Genomic DNA, 14,612 nt, shown 5'->3' with positions numbered 1-14,612 from the left:
TGGTAAAGAGGCAAAGCGCGACGTCGACTACCGCCACTCAACACGCATTGCCTGGAGAGTTCGGCGGTAAGGGGAGTACGGAAACGTGTTAATGAGAACGGAGTGTCTTAACACTAGGTTCCCAGTGTCCCTCTACCTACTCTGCTGTTTGTGGGATACAGTGTGAAGCTGAAAAAAAATCTGGTACTACATAAATTAATAACGTGATCTAATATAGTCTAGAGCCTTCTTCAATAAATGAACTATCCAATACAATAAAAATCTAATAAATCGAAGCAGTAGTTCCTGAGATTAACGCGTTCACGCAAACAAAAGGTCAGCTCTTTATAATATTAGTATAGATACTGCAAATTTACCTTAATTATTTGAAAATAGTAGGTACAATAGCAAATGATAATATTTTTGATAAAATAGTATGAATATGACTTTAAATTTTGTGAAAAAAAAATCACACAATTTAAATTATTGCCCCCCAGGTGTCGCTCTAAAAGCCAATAGGGATAACAGCATTAACTTCGTGATCTCAAAAAAATATATATATACAGTTCCCGGCTAAATTAGATACAGGACGGCGTTAAGTTCCACAACTTAATATACAATATCTTCAGGTGGCTGAAACTGGCGGGAACGTAGTGTTCTAGCAATAGGTTATTCTTAAAATTTCATCTGATATTTTTTTTATTAAAAGTTTCTCTCTGTATCATGCATAAAGCGAGGTAGACCGAAGGAATCTATTATAAAACTCCCCGATCTCCACTTTTCGCCGTAATTACACAATACACAGGAATTACGCCGTAATACACAGGAAGTTGAGTGGCGGAACTTAACGCCACATTTCGTTAATAAAATGAAGTTGGAAATAAAAATAAATTAAATACAATAGTTTGTACCACACAACCTCAAGAATTCGGTGGTAACTGGGGAACGCAAGTCTTAAAGGGAACGAAGTATGGACATTAGGTTCCCAGGTTCCCCCTGCCTAGCCTGCTATGTGCGGGATACAATTTGAAATGAAAAAATAAAAACAAATATCAATTTCCTGAGTCACGTGGGCCTACCAAAGTATTACCCAAAAATACCCATCAACTTGAAATCTATTCAATATTTGCTTACTCATTTAAAAACCGCTGTAGAGCTTTTTTTAAAGTAGGCACTTCGGCTATTACTTCAATTCATTAGAATAATATATATTTAACTGTACTTTACCAATACTAATATTATATAGTTAATGAATGTTTGTTTGGTTGGAGTCGCTAATCTCGGGAACTACTGGTTCAAATTGAAAAATCTTTTTTGTATTGAATCGTCCACCATTTATGAAGGAAGGCGATAGGGTTTGTTTCAATGTAATCATGTTTCAATGTAACTCATTGTACTTACACTCTGAAGCTGTCATATGTCATATAAAACTTTTACTTATTTCTATTTAAAAACGCGTTCGAAGCCGTAGGCAAAGGCTAGTTTATAAATTCCTAATAAAGTATAATGTTTGTTGATTGAATTGTTTTTAATACAAATAGATTTTAGTTCGGTCGATCACCCTGTATACACGTTTTTTTAAAGATTTTTGAGTATTTATCGTATTTAGCAGATTAAGCTTTAGTAATCTGGTGATAGGACACTTTACTTTCCGTTTGTCAGTAAATTGAAATAAAACGGAAAGTAAAGAAATAAAACGAAAAGTTTGGTAAACATTCCGTCTTATTTACGAATTAATATTTTTTAAATAACATAAATACACTGAGTGGGATTCGAATCCGTAGTTTTTGTGTTTAGAAATACTTCAGATCACTATACAATGCATAGCTTTGTCGTCAATCCCCTATGTGGGATTAAACTCTCGACTATCGCGCCTACAGTCAGACGCCGTTCTACTGCGCCATCGTAGTGTTGATATATGTATATATGTGTGTTTCATAGTTTTTCTAGCTTCTTCACAGTTCTCCTCGCAACGCCCAATTTTCGACTTGCCTTGTCTATAAAAGCAGGATAATGAAAATAATATAAATACAATCCTCCTTTAATTCTTCCTTGAAGCCAGGTGGCGCAGAGGCACAAAGTAATCGCGACTGGTTGTGAGTTCGATCCCCACTCGAGGAAATGAAATGTTTATTTAAATTTATTTTTTTCATTTCTTTGCTCTGGCATCAAGGTAAAGCGCAGTTTAATTCCGCCACTCAACATACAATGCCTCCAGAATTCGGCGGAAACTGGGTAGTCTTTTAACACTAGGTTCCCTCTGGCTACCCTGCTGTGTGCGGGATACAGTGTGAAACTGATATTATTCTATAATTCTTTCGAGAGAGGATCAAACTGAAAGAAAATGTTCTTATAATTCTCGACATATTGCCTGTTTAGAGGCGGAGGAGTGGTGGGAGTAAAATGAACATATTTCAACCTTACGAGTTGGAATCGAACCCACAAACCTACACATGCCGTGCCACTGGGCTACGACGGCCTCTAAACTACTATGAATAAATATATAAGTAACGTCCAAAGAGATATCGAACCTACGACCTTCAGACAAATCAATGTCAAAACTGCATTTAATAGCTTTTTAAGGCGAATGCAACGAAAATTATGTAATATTTTAATATTAGATAAATCAATTACGCATTGCGTAAGCGCATGTCGATGTAACGGTAGTACCGACCGGTTGTAGGGGCTATTGGATAAGCGATTACTGTAGAATTTTGTAATGGACAAAGGGTGGCGTTTGAGAGAAAGAAAATGGGTTAATGTTAATAGGTGCATTATTTCCTATATTTAGTTACTAAATGTATATAATGTATAGGAACACTGTCGATGTAGCTTGTTGTCGATGTGTTAATTGCCTGTATAATGACAGAGTGTATTTTATTTCTCTTTATCACTGAGGCCATCGTGGCGCAACAGCACAATGTCTGACAATGGTGCTATTTAACTGTCACTTTTTGCTGTAGTACATAAGCGGAATTAATTATCAGGTAGAGAGTGACTACTATTGTACTAGTAATAAATAGTGACTCCGCTCCAGTCTATTTCTTTATATCTTTAATAAGATACACTGTGTGCTATGGGTGGGCTGGTGCTCGTGGCGTTAAGTTCCATCAATGTCTCGAAAATTAAGCAAAAATTGCACAATGGAACCTTTACCTAAGCTGCTACATACGAGATATAGTGACGCCAAAATAAAATTAATAGAAAATAATGAAAATATTTTCCAATAACCTATCCGCTATATTAATGGCCACATCTCAACCGTAGATTCTGAGTGGAGTTTTCATTCGGTCATTGACATGTTTCACCATACATAATGATGGGTTCCTACAGAGTATTTACTATATATAAGTATGTATTGTATATATGTAAATACATACGTATGAATAGAATTTAAGTATTTCTAAATAACTGTCCTTTTCTAAGAAGAAATTCCTATAAGCCATATTCGTTCGATTGTTCAAACAATAAAACCGTAGTAAGAATTCCTGTAAAATTTTAATGGATCTCGACTATTAGTCCTAATTAACAAGAAGAAAAGAAGAACACTTAAAAATATGTTAAACTTAGAAATCCTAATCCAACAATCTACAGATAGTTTGTTAAGTAGAAAGTTTAGTGCAACTATGAAAATGTAAATTCAAAAAAGATAGAGTATTCTATCAGTTACCATCTAATACTTGTCTCTACGATAGGCAGAAATTAAAGAACAGAGAGTCTCAACACTTCATTCCGCGTATAATTCATACCCCCGAGTGGGAATCAAACCCACACCTTGCTCAGTAGCCACTAGGTGCCTATAGAATATCAATCCACCTAAATATTATATACGTATGAGATTTCATCTTACCCAGCTCGAACCAATGACCTGAGATCAACTGAGGAGTGTTTCAAAAGAATCGCATATCTACGAATGCAAATTTTAATCCTAAATTATTACTATGAAGTTGTTTTTGAGAGTTATTATTACCACCTTCATCTGTTTTTTATCTGTGGCTAGTTTACGTGACTTTTGTCGTGTTTTACGTTACAATTTGGTTAAGGTTATTTTGATAAGGTAAGATTTTAATTCCATAATAGATTAACAGTTATAGTTTCTGAACTAATATTTAAAGAAATAGGTAATATATAAACTTGCCTATTATATATTTTTTTGTCAAAAGTGTAAATAGATTTTCATATTTTAAGCATTCGTGTTTAGAAAATATAAAACTGTGAATCGAACAGGTCTTTCTTTATAAAACAAAGAAATATATAAACTTTATTAAACTCTATTTGACAAAACAAAGGTGAATCAAAAGTAAATAATGGAGTGGTCTAGTGAGAGCTTCTCTGTTATTTTATACACAAAAAATAAAAATGTCAAGGTGGTAATAACAACTCAAGTGAATCGCTGTATGCACTCGCGAGTGATTCGCGCTCGCCGTCATCCCGCAATAAGTCTGGATTTACGACTAGCTCTGTTACAGTCTAGATTTAATAGTACGATAATTTGTAGAATGTCTAGGTTTTATTTTGACTTTTTTTAAGTAAGGTAAAGCAGACATACTATTAATTATAAATTTATAAGTATGTTTATATTTATGTATATGAATATCGAGTAACTTTTTCTAAACAGATAATAAAAAATGAAAATTAGATATTATACGAAGATGCGATCTACACTATAGCTAGAGTTTAGTGAATTTAAGAATAAAAGTAAGTTAAAAAACAAAAAAAATATTTCAATAATTAGGCATTTTGTCCAATACAATAATATTTATCACCGCAGTGTTGGTAGTTCGTTTTTTTAAACTAAAAAGTAGCCATTTTACAATCAACCTTAACATAAACAACTGCAACAGCATATTAACAGCCATGAATCATGAACCCAAGTATCATTGAAACTTATTGCCACCTGGATACGTGGCACTCCACTACTGTGCGGTTTCGTAGAAATTTCCTTCCACGCGCCACCGAACTGTGGAACGGTCTACCCGCGGCAGTGTTTCCAGGTCGGTACGATATGGGTACCTTCAAAAAGCGCGTCTATCTCCACCTCAAAGGCCGGCAACGCACCTGTAGCTCCTCCGGTGCTGCACGGGGTCGTGGGCGGCGGTGGTCATCATCAGGTGACCCGAACGCTCGTTTACCTTGTCCTTTTTCCATAAAAAAAAAAAAAATTGAAACTTACAACAATTGTATTCAATATATGAGAAAATGTATAAGCTAAAAACAGTTATTCAATTAGATCGACAAAAGATTTACACAACTTTTACTAAGGAACCGCAACCCACTCTAAACCTAAAACCTTACCAAACTAAACCAAAACCACAAAAAACTAAAAACCAGCTATTTCACAATTAACCTTAACATCAACAGCTTCAACAGCATATCCATTAATAGCCATGATCCAAGTATTATTGAAACGTACAACAATTGCCCCTTCGCGTTCTCATTGTATTCAAAATATCTTTCATCCCCCCACATTTTTGCATGAATGTTTTAATTCCAACCCCATCTTGTTTGTTCTTTCTTTCCTTTTTTTTTAATTGTGCGGTAGGCGGAGAGAGGGCTGCCACACTCTGCCCTCCACTTTTTGCTTATTTCATTATTATTGAGGCGGTCGTGGCGCAGAGGCACAGGGTATGACGATAAACGCGATGGTCTTCACTCTTCAGCTCAATTGACAAATGGATAGGTCATCTTTAACCAGAGAGAGGAAATAAAAATAATATCAAGAAATCAAAAACTAAAAAACCTGTGAGTTCTGTCACTCAACATGCATTGTCTCAGAATCTGAGCAGTGCATGGGGAACAGAATGTCTTAACACTAAGTTCTTTTTTCCTATATTCCGTAGAAAGGCGTTATGCGTTACTAAAATAAGCAAATTAAGTACCTACATGCAGGAAAAAAATGCTTTACACATAAATTAAATAAACCACTCTCCCTTAGTGGGAATCGAACTCACTACCACAAAGCTTACAGTCAGCCGCTTTATAACGACGGTATCATTTTACATATTTATGTAAAAACGCTGAAAAAATCAATGTCTCGCATCACAACCGTGTAAACTAATTTGTACTTGAAAATTGACAAGCGTGAATTTTCTATTTTTAAAAGACATGTTCCGTATAAAAACTAATATAATGTGGAAGGAACTTAATATTAAAACATTCCGTTCTCTACTCTCCGTCCAATTTTCGAAACATTGTGTGTTGAGTTGCGGAATTCAACGCCAGACTTTCGCTTTTACAATCAGATACGACGGCGTTAAACTTAAATTTTATGAACTTTAAAGATATTACAATATTTATTAGTTACATTCAATACGCAATATCTTCATTATCTCGAAAACACCGAACGGAGTGTCCTAACTCTCGGTTCCCTCCGCTTGCCGTGCTAAAGGCAAGAAGAAAAAAAAATCGTTGTCATACACCTTTTTTACGGAACCAAAACTTTTTCACCTCACAATTGAGCACGTATCATATGCAAGGGCACGTATGAAGTACTTTTAGGCTTCTAGATATAAATTTAGTAATAATATTTTTGTTATTATTAATTTACCAGAAGATAGTTAACCGGTGGTTGTAGGTTCGCTAGGCATTTAGAGTTTTTCACCTTCAAGAAGTTTTCGTGTTTAATATAGCAGCCAGAGAGGCTAGGGCGAAGAGAATTCGTTCTTTACTTGCCACCGCTTCCCGCTTGCCTCTTGTTTGTCTCTTTTACAGATAATACAAGTGGCGGAACTAAACTTCGTGATTTTTACAAATTTATTTCCTCGCTCTGGTAACGAAGCAAAGCGCGGCGTTCAGTTCCGCTACTTAACACTCAAAGCTCAAGACGGAAAGTAGGAAACGAAAGTGTATTAATGAGAACGGAATGTTTTATCACTTCCCAGCTCATTAGCTTCCCAGGCTCACGTTGCCTTTCTTGCTATATAGGTAAAAAATATATTTCTTCGTACCCAGAGTATTTACTAGAGCACCCAGTGTCAAGACACTGCGTTTCCTCTAATTATAGAAACCATTTAGGTTTTTTTTATTACCATTAAAATGTTTATATTTTAGTTAATTTACAATTAATTAATTGCATTAATAAATATCGTGGTCTTAAGTGGGGTGAACTTTTTCCATTCTGGCGGCCGCTGTCATTTTATTGGTGGATCTTACCATTTAATTTGTTCTATGGTTAACTTACGTTTTGGAGTTTATCATAGTTTCTTATAGCTTTACGCTATTATTTGTCCGTATGTACTATTACTGGACTTATAAAGTCAAAACTTTACATGTAGGTAGTCGGAAAATGTGGGAGAGCACTATGGGAGGAGAGCTCGGAAGTGTTACAGGAAAGAGGGAATTTTCCATTTCACATCTTAAAATCCACGCAAAGAGAATTGACTTTAACCAAGACTATACAGAAAAAAAACCTACCTAAGTATCTTAGACTCCATTTAGGAATGAAATACCTAAAGATAATTATTTATTATTTTGCAGTCTACTTAAGAGTAGTAGAAGAAAATTAACTACCTACCTACTGTTTTTATTTACCGATTACATGAAAATTTGATAATAAAAATTATTACAATTATTTAGTTTTTTATCCCAGAAAACGGCCGCTATGGCGTAGTAGGACAGCGTTTGACTGTAAATGCGATGGTTGTGAGTTCAATTCCCACTCGAGGGACATACAGTAACACTACGTTCCTTCTGCCTAACCCACTACGCGTGAACCTCCTTTAAAAGATAGAGAAAATTAAAAATTATAAACCATTAGTTAAACTCCCGTTTAGCGATCATTTGAACCGCCAGTCTCAGGTGTTCCGGTAATTCCGGCAGAGTGACTCTCAGTTTAATGGAAGATAAAGTAAATGTAGTGATAAGTTATTTTATATTTATATATATTATATATATATATATATATATATATATATATATATATATATATATAACGAAAAATGTTAATTATTATGAAAGAGGCCGTTGTGGCCCAATAGAACATTATCTGACTGAAAACGTGACGGTTGTGTGTTCGATCCCTACTCCGTGAAACAGTAAGACAAAGCGTGGTGTTGAGTTCCGCTACTTAATACTACAGACATATTGGACTCTGACTCACGCGGTGTTGAGTTGCGCCACTTGCTAGACAAAGCCTCGAGTTATGGTGCAGAACTGGAGGAGCTTGATATAAATATTGTCGTTATCTATTAGCAAAGCTAGAAATAAGACCCAAGTAATTGATAATTGTAGAAAACGACAAAGTAAGTCCAAGACAAAAAAAAAGCAGGTTAATCCTTCTAATGAATGTAGCATATATAGATATATATATATTTTATTTACATCGTTTCCCCCACGTAGCTGGGTAGGCAGAGGGAATTTAGGAACCTACAGTTAAGACTCTGTTTCCATAAAGAAGATTGATACACATTCCACCGAATTCGTTTAATCGATTTAAAGATCGATCGATCGACCGATTCGATTCGAGTGATCAACGCCGCGTTTTGTCTCAATACCAGAGCGAGGCAATGAAAAATTAAAATATTTAATTTCCTCGAATTTAAATCGAATCCACAACCTGTCGCGTTTAGTAGTGTGTAAACCCGGGCCCCCAGCACGACTGGTCTCGCCTATAAACGTTATACGAGTACATTTATTATACAAGTACAATAGTTCAATACTTTCAACGAAGCTCACTCACAAATTTTTACTTAAAACCCATCTAAAAACTGTTTTTTTTTTTTCATTTTCATACATCAAAACTATCCATACACCTTTTCAGTATTTATTTTAAACTATAATATGAATTTCGATGCTAAATACGAATCTAGTATCTACAAATATTCATACAAACTTTTAAAGTTTACCTTCATTAGAGTAGTGATGTGTGGCGTGTATGGTTGTCGATATATTATTGTTTTTTTACTATTGTGACTTAGATTTTTTTTGAAACAAACTTTATTTATACTTCTAAATAAATAAAATATTAACAAAAACAAACTTCATAGTTGTTTTTTCATGGTGTGCTGTAAATTACAAATGAAACCTTTTAATTTGATAGCCATAATTAAGAGAATTGTGTAAAAATTGTAACTCGTCATTTTGTCGCGGCAGCCATTTTGAATTAACACTAATATTGATTATATTTAATTTCATTGTCATCAGAACTGAAATCATAATTCAAATTTCAGCTCAATCCGTTTTTCTCAATTTCCTTGCTCTGGTAAAAGAAAAAGCGCGGCGTTGGCTTCCTTTTACCTACCCTGCTATGAGCAGGATACAAGAATTATCTTATCGACAGATCCCATCCCGTGGTCTGTTTTGAACCTCTCATCGCTGTACGAAATAACGCAGTGAAAAGGTAACAGCCAAATATGTATAGTACTTCTGTATTCATTTATGAAAAATATTTATATTATTTATTTTTTGTATATATTTATATACCATAGTTTTTATAAACTTTGATTTAGACCTAATTATGTTTCAAGTGAAATTGAAACTAAAATTATTATACAGATTATTAAAATTATGTTTGTTAAAAAAGTTATACGTAGTTTAAAAAAAAATAATCACACTTTTCTACACCACAACTGCTGTAGGTGTACTTGAAGCTATAAAATGTATGAATCAAAACTCGAACTTACTAGTAACCTCTGAAGAGTTCCACTATAGAGCTTCTGGTTCCATCATCAGACTAGTTACTTTTGTCACTTAAAACATATAACTGCCAACTTTCATCGTAAGACAATATTACAGGTGGGTCACATTCGGTTGCTTTATATATATATATATTTTTTCTGTATGTAAGAGGGTAGGAAGTTGGACTAAAAGGGCTGGAAGGCTAGTGTTAAGACACCACGCTCTTCACTCTCCGCCAAAGTGCCTTTTGGAGGCACTGAGCTTTGAGTGAATAAACTGAACGCTTATTTACGTAGCTAGCTACATGACGACTGCTAAAAATGACTCGATGATGGTACAAAGAAGTTTTTTTTGTTATACGATATTAAACAATGGCCACGACCTTTAAAAATAACTCACTTTCCTTCTGAAATCTTACAAATTTGAACCAGTATTGTAAGCAGTCTATGACACGACAACCCTGGAATCTCAGAGCATTCCTAACTACCACTGCACCATTGAATACCTTTCATTAGGGAAAGCCAATATTTCAAATTCTTGATTAAAGATTTGCACCAAACCAAGTATTCTATCAAGATCTAAAATATTTCGTTCGATTCCTAAATTTCGATCTAAACTTCTAGATATTACTGCATAAATCTGTACCTTATATAATAGGTATAGAAATCTACTCTTACATAAGGTGATATAGATTTTTGTTCTGACTGAAAACACGACGGTACAACCGTCGTGTTTTCGGGTTCGATATCCAGTAGGGGTGAAAAGAAATGAATATCATAAAATAATATCATAAAAAAGATTGTTTTCATATTTAAAGCCAGGAACATTGTAAAAATCAAATTTCAAATCTAAAAATGTTTCTATTCACCCTATTCAACGGTATCATAAATATCAAAGATTATTTTCTTAATTTCTATAATAATAATTAAATACTTGACATGTAAAAACACTCAAAAGCCAACTTGTTCTCAAACTTAACATGCACTTTAATACTATAAAAATAAACTACTATAATAATTTATAGAGTACAGATATTGCGGACATTTTACATTAAAATGTGATGTTTTGTCATCGCTCAGATTATATCCGCCATTTTTACTATCGGCCAACCTGTTCATAGGACAGTACTGTTGTAATTCCGTTGTTACTTTTGTTGTTTTTATTAAGTTTCTTCTTTTGTTATGTGTACAGTTTTCTAATTTTGTTATATTGTTTTTTTAATATTTTAAAACACTAGTAAACCTAGACAAAATGAAATAGAAATTAAAAAGTTACATAAACATTTTAGAAACAGTATTTTATTGTATTTTAGTTAGTTTACAGTATTTTACATTTTGTCTCATGCCAAAATGAATAGAGTATATATAATAAAGATTTAAATAAAATAGTATAAAAAAAGATGGATGTATTTTACGGTCTTAAATTGGTATTGTGGAATTTGTTTATTTTAAAGTTTCATTTTTTTCAATTTTTTTTTTGGGTTTAACTGCCGCCAAACCGAATTTCCGATACATTGGTTGTTGAATGTTGCAACTCAAGGCGTGGAAATGATAATTCATTCCACCGAGTGGGAATCGAATCATCAATCATAGTGTGTACACTCTTCTCTCCTACTACGCCATGTTGGCTTTAAGTTTTATGTAACATAAAAATATATGAAAGATATAACGCAACTACAGTAGTAGCGTACGAGCTCAACAGCACTCGTCTAAAGTATTAATTACTTCAATATGTAAAATTTAAAAAGATATACCGTATTTCGGATTTATTCGTTACTTGTTTCGCGTTTCGCAACACAGAATCCCTCATTAAGAGAACAGTTTTATAAAGAAATATATATTTTTTTTAAATAAAAAAAATGTAGTTACCTGATGGTTACAAGTATCATTATAGGTCATGAGTTGAACTCTCTCTCTAAATATACTATTTTCTTAGATCTTCCTGTATTCCACATATAGCAGGGTAGGTTGAGGGAACCCAGGGTTGGAAGGAAGGGTTCCATACTAATAACAAACTATGGAAACAGTAAAAAAAAATGGTTTTTAATATTCTATATAACAAACGAGTTTTAGTACCTGTTACAGCAACAGAAATACATCAAGTATGAAAGTTTGAACTGGCTATCACGGCTTATGAGGTATATATAGCCTGGTGACAGACAGACGAACTGACAGCGATGTCTTCGTAATAAAGTACCGTTTTATCCTTTGCGTACAGAATCCTAAAAAAAACCAATTTAAAAATTTAATTTAAATATAAAAATTAAAAATCTAGCAAAAATCATTTAAATCTAGACTCAGTAAAGTATATAGGGTTTATAAATTAGGCGACTACCATATTTACTATGTTCCACCCTAAAAGTCATTGTTCGTTGGGAGCTTTGCATCGGAACTCACTAATTGGTACGGCCGCAGGCGCTCTGGGTTAACGGAAGTGCTGGATACAGGCGTGGAGTAGGTGAAAATGTATGGAAAAACGGGAATAGAAGTAGATTTTCACGCTCTATCCCGCTTATAGTAAGGCAGGCAGAAGCAAAGTACTGTTAACACACTCCCAATCCCCACAGAGACAGAATGTTATCGAGACAGAAGAGAGAGAAACTCAACGATACAATTAGTCTACTATAGTGGTGAAATAAAAATAAATGAAATGTACTCATTCCCCTGAGTGGGAATCGAAACCACACCTCTCTACGATGCGTTCCATTGCGCTACGAATGCTATAATAGACGGTAAATTTATTATTCTCACATGGTACCATTTGGCTTTGGCTACTTGGTTGATTGCAGTTACATGAACATGCCTCTCTTGCGTACTTTTAGGAGTCAGGAGCTGAAATTAAAACTTTCTTCGCTAGCTTTTGTTAATTTTAGACATATAGTTGGATGGCGAAATCCAAAGCTGTACTTTCTCAAGCTAGAAAGAAAAAAGCATAAGCAATATGTTATTTAAGGATGAACTAAGAGAAAAGGGCTCGAGACTTTTGAAGCGCAATGGCACAGCTTCTGACTCTAAACGCGTCGATTATGGATCCCATTCCTTCGCGGGGTCGGAAGTGTCTTGATGGGAACGAAGTGTAACACTAAGTTCCCAGAATCCCTCTGCTCTCTATGGAATACAGCGTGAAAAAAAATGTATGACACATTCTATTCCAAATTCTGAAACAACTAACTTGATGTAGCCTTAAACTATAAACTATATAATAATATTATATAATTTATAGACGAAATAATAGACTATATAATTATAAAAAATATTTCAGTTCAATCTGTTCTTGAGATTAGTGTGTTTAACCAAACAGTTTTTTCTTTTACAATACAGTAGTAACTCCAACTCCCTCAATTCAGATTTGAACGCACAACCATCGATTCTAATAAAACGTCAGTTATTATACAAAAATATTTTTATAACGAGTCCACTCTACCCCGTTGCTGTTCCGCTCAAGTTTACAGTATGTTTTTCTTTGGAAAAATATTCAAATAATATCTATTCATATATAAATATTTACGCAAAAAACTTATTCTTGTTAGATAGTTTTTTTTTAAATATATGTACGCAGTTTTTTCAATGAATACAGTGTATGACTGTAAGCGATAGGTATAGATTCAACTATTATTACGAATAGTGTTCTTTTTATAACATTCACGCTCTTTCCCGCATACAACAGTATAGATAGAGATAACCTATAATTAAGACATTCCAATCCCTATTGCGTGTTGTATTTGAGCCTCTCATAACGTAAGGAGGCGACGGTTATGGGTTCAATTCCCCACTCGGGGAAATGAAATATTTAATATATTCATTTCTTCGCCCTGGTAACCAGGCAAAGCACGAGCACGAGCACCGCCACTTAATACGAAATGTCTCAAGGATTTAGCAGAAAGTGGCGAACGAAACTGTATGAATGGGGAACGGAGTGTCTTAACACACTAGGTTCCCTTTTTTCTCTGTCTACTCTGCTATGTGCAGAATACAACGTAAAGTAAAAAGAAAAATATTCAAATGCGCCTGTCAAAATATTTAGAGCAAAATCATTATTATTCAGTAAGTAAAGTTATTAAAGGAGTAATTGAATTACGATTTTTAGATTATTTTTTAAATAATTAATGTGAGGTTTAAAACAGCTCCGTCTTCATTAAGATACTTCTGTTCCCCACTTTCCGCCGAAAGCTTGAAGTTTTGCATATTGAGTGGCGGAGTTTAATGCCGCGCTTTGCTTCGGTACCAGAGTGGGGAAATGTATTCACGGTGTATCCCGCACACAGCAGGGTAGGCTTGGGAAACCTAGTGTTAACACATGTTCTTCTCAAGTACCGCTAAATTTTCAAGACATTGCGTGTCGGGCGGCGTAACTCAACACCACGCTTTGTCTTGTTACCAGAGCGAGAAAAAGAAAACAAATCATTTCATCAAGTGGTAATCGAACCCACAAGTGCCGCGTCTTCAATAATAATTCCTCTCATTTTGAATTTGACCCTGTATACATCACCTACATGTTAATTAACACGTATTGATAATTGATAAATGATGTTACCAAATAACGCCTACGGTTAAAGTAGTTGCAACTAAAATGCATCGATATTGATGCGATTTAAATGTTTTAATAGCGCTTCGGGACCGTATACCTTTAACTGGTTTTATCGTATTTAAGGATTGGTAGTGAGTTCGATATTTTATTTAGTATGTATTCTCTCGTATTTTCCATTTCTACTGAATATACTTCCCAAATATAGTTAAAATGGTTTATCCATAATTATATAGATAATGAAGAAAAGCGAAATACTTTCACGGTGTATCCCGCATCCAGGACTTCTAGGAGGGTAAAAATGTTAAAACTATCTATTCTCCCTTTCCACCCAATTTGAGACATTGCGTGCTATGCGTTAAATACTCAACGCTGTCTCTTGTTATCTGAGCTAGGTTTTAAAAGTAATTAATTTATTTGAGTGGGAATCGAACCCACCACCGTCACGTTTAGTCAGAGGCTATGCTGCTGCGCTACGACGGCTTTTAAAGGAA

The sequence above is a fragment of the Heliconius melpomene genome, chromosome 7 (assembly GCF_056956725.1).
Source record: "Heliconius melpomene rosina isolate 202511_hmr_F chromosome 7, ASM5695672v1, whole genome shotgun sequence".
Classification (NCBI taxonomy): Eukaryota; Metazoa; Arthropoda; class Insecta; order Lepidoptera; family Nymphalidae; genus Heliconius; species Heliconius melpomene.
This window is presented reverse-complemented; position numbering follows the sequence as displayed.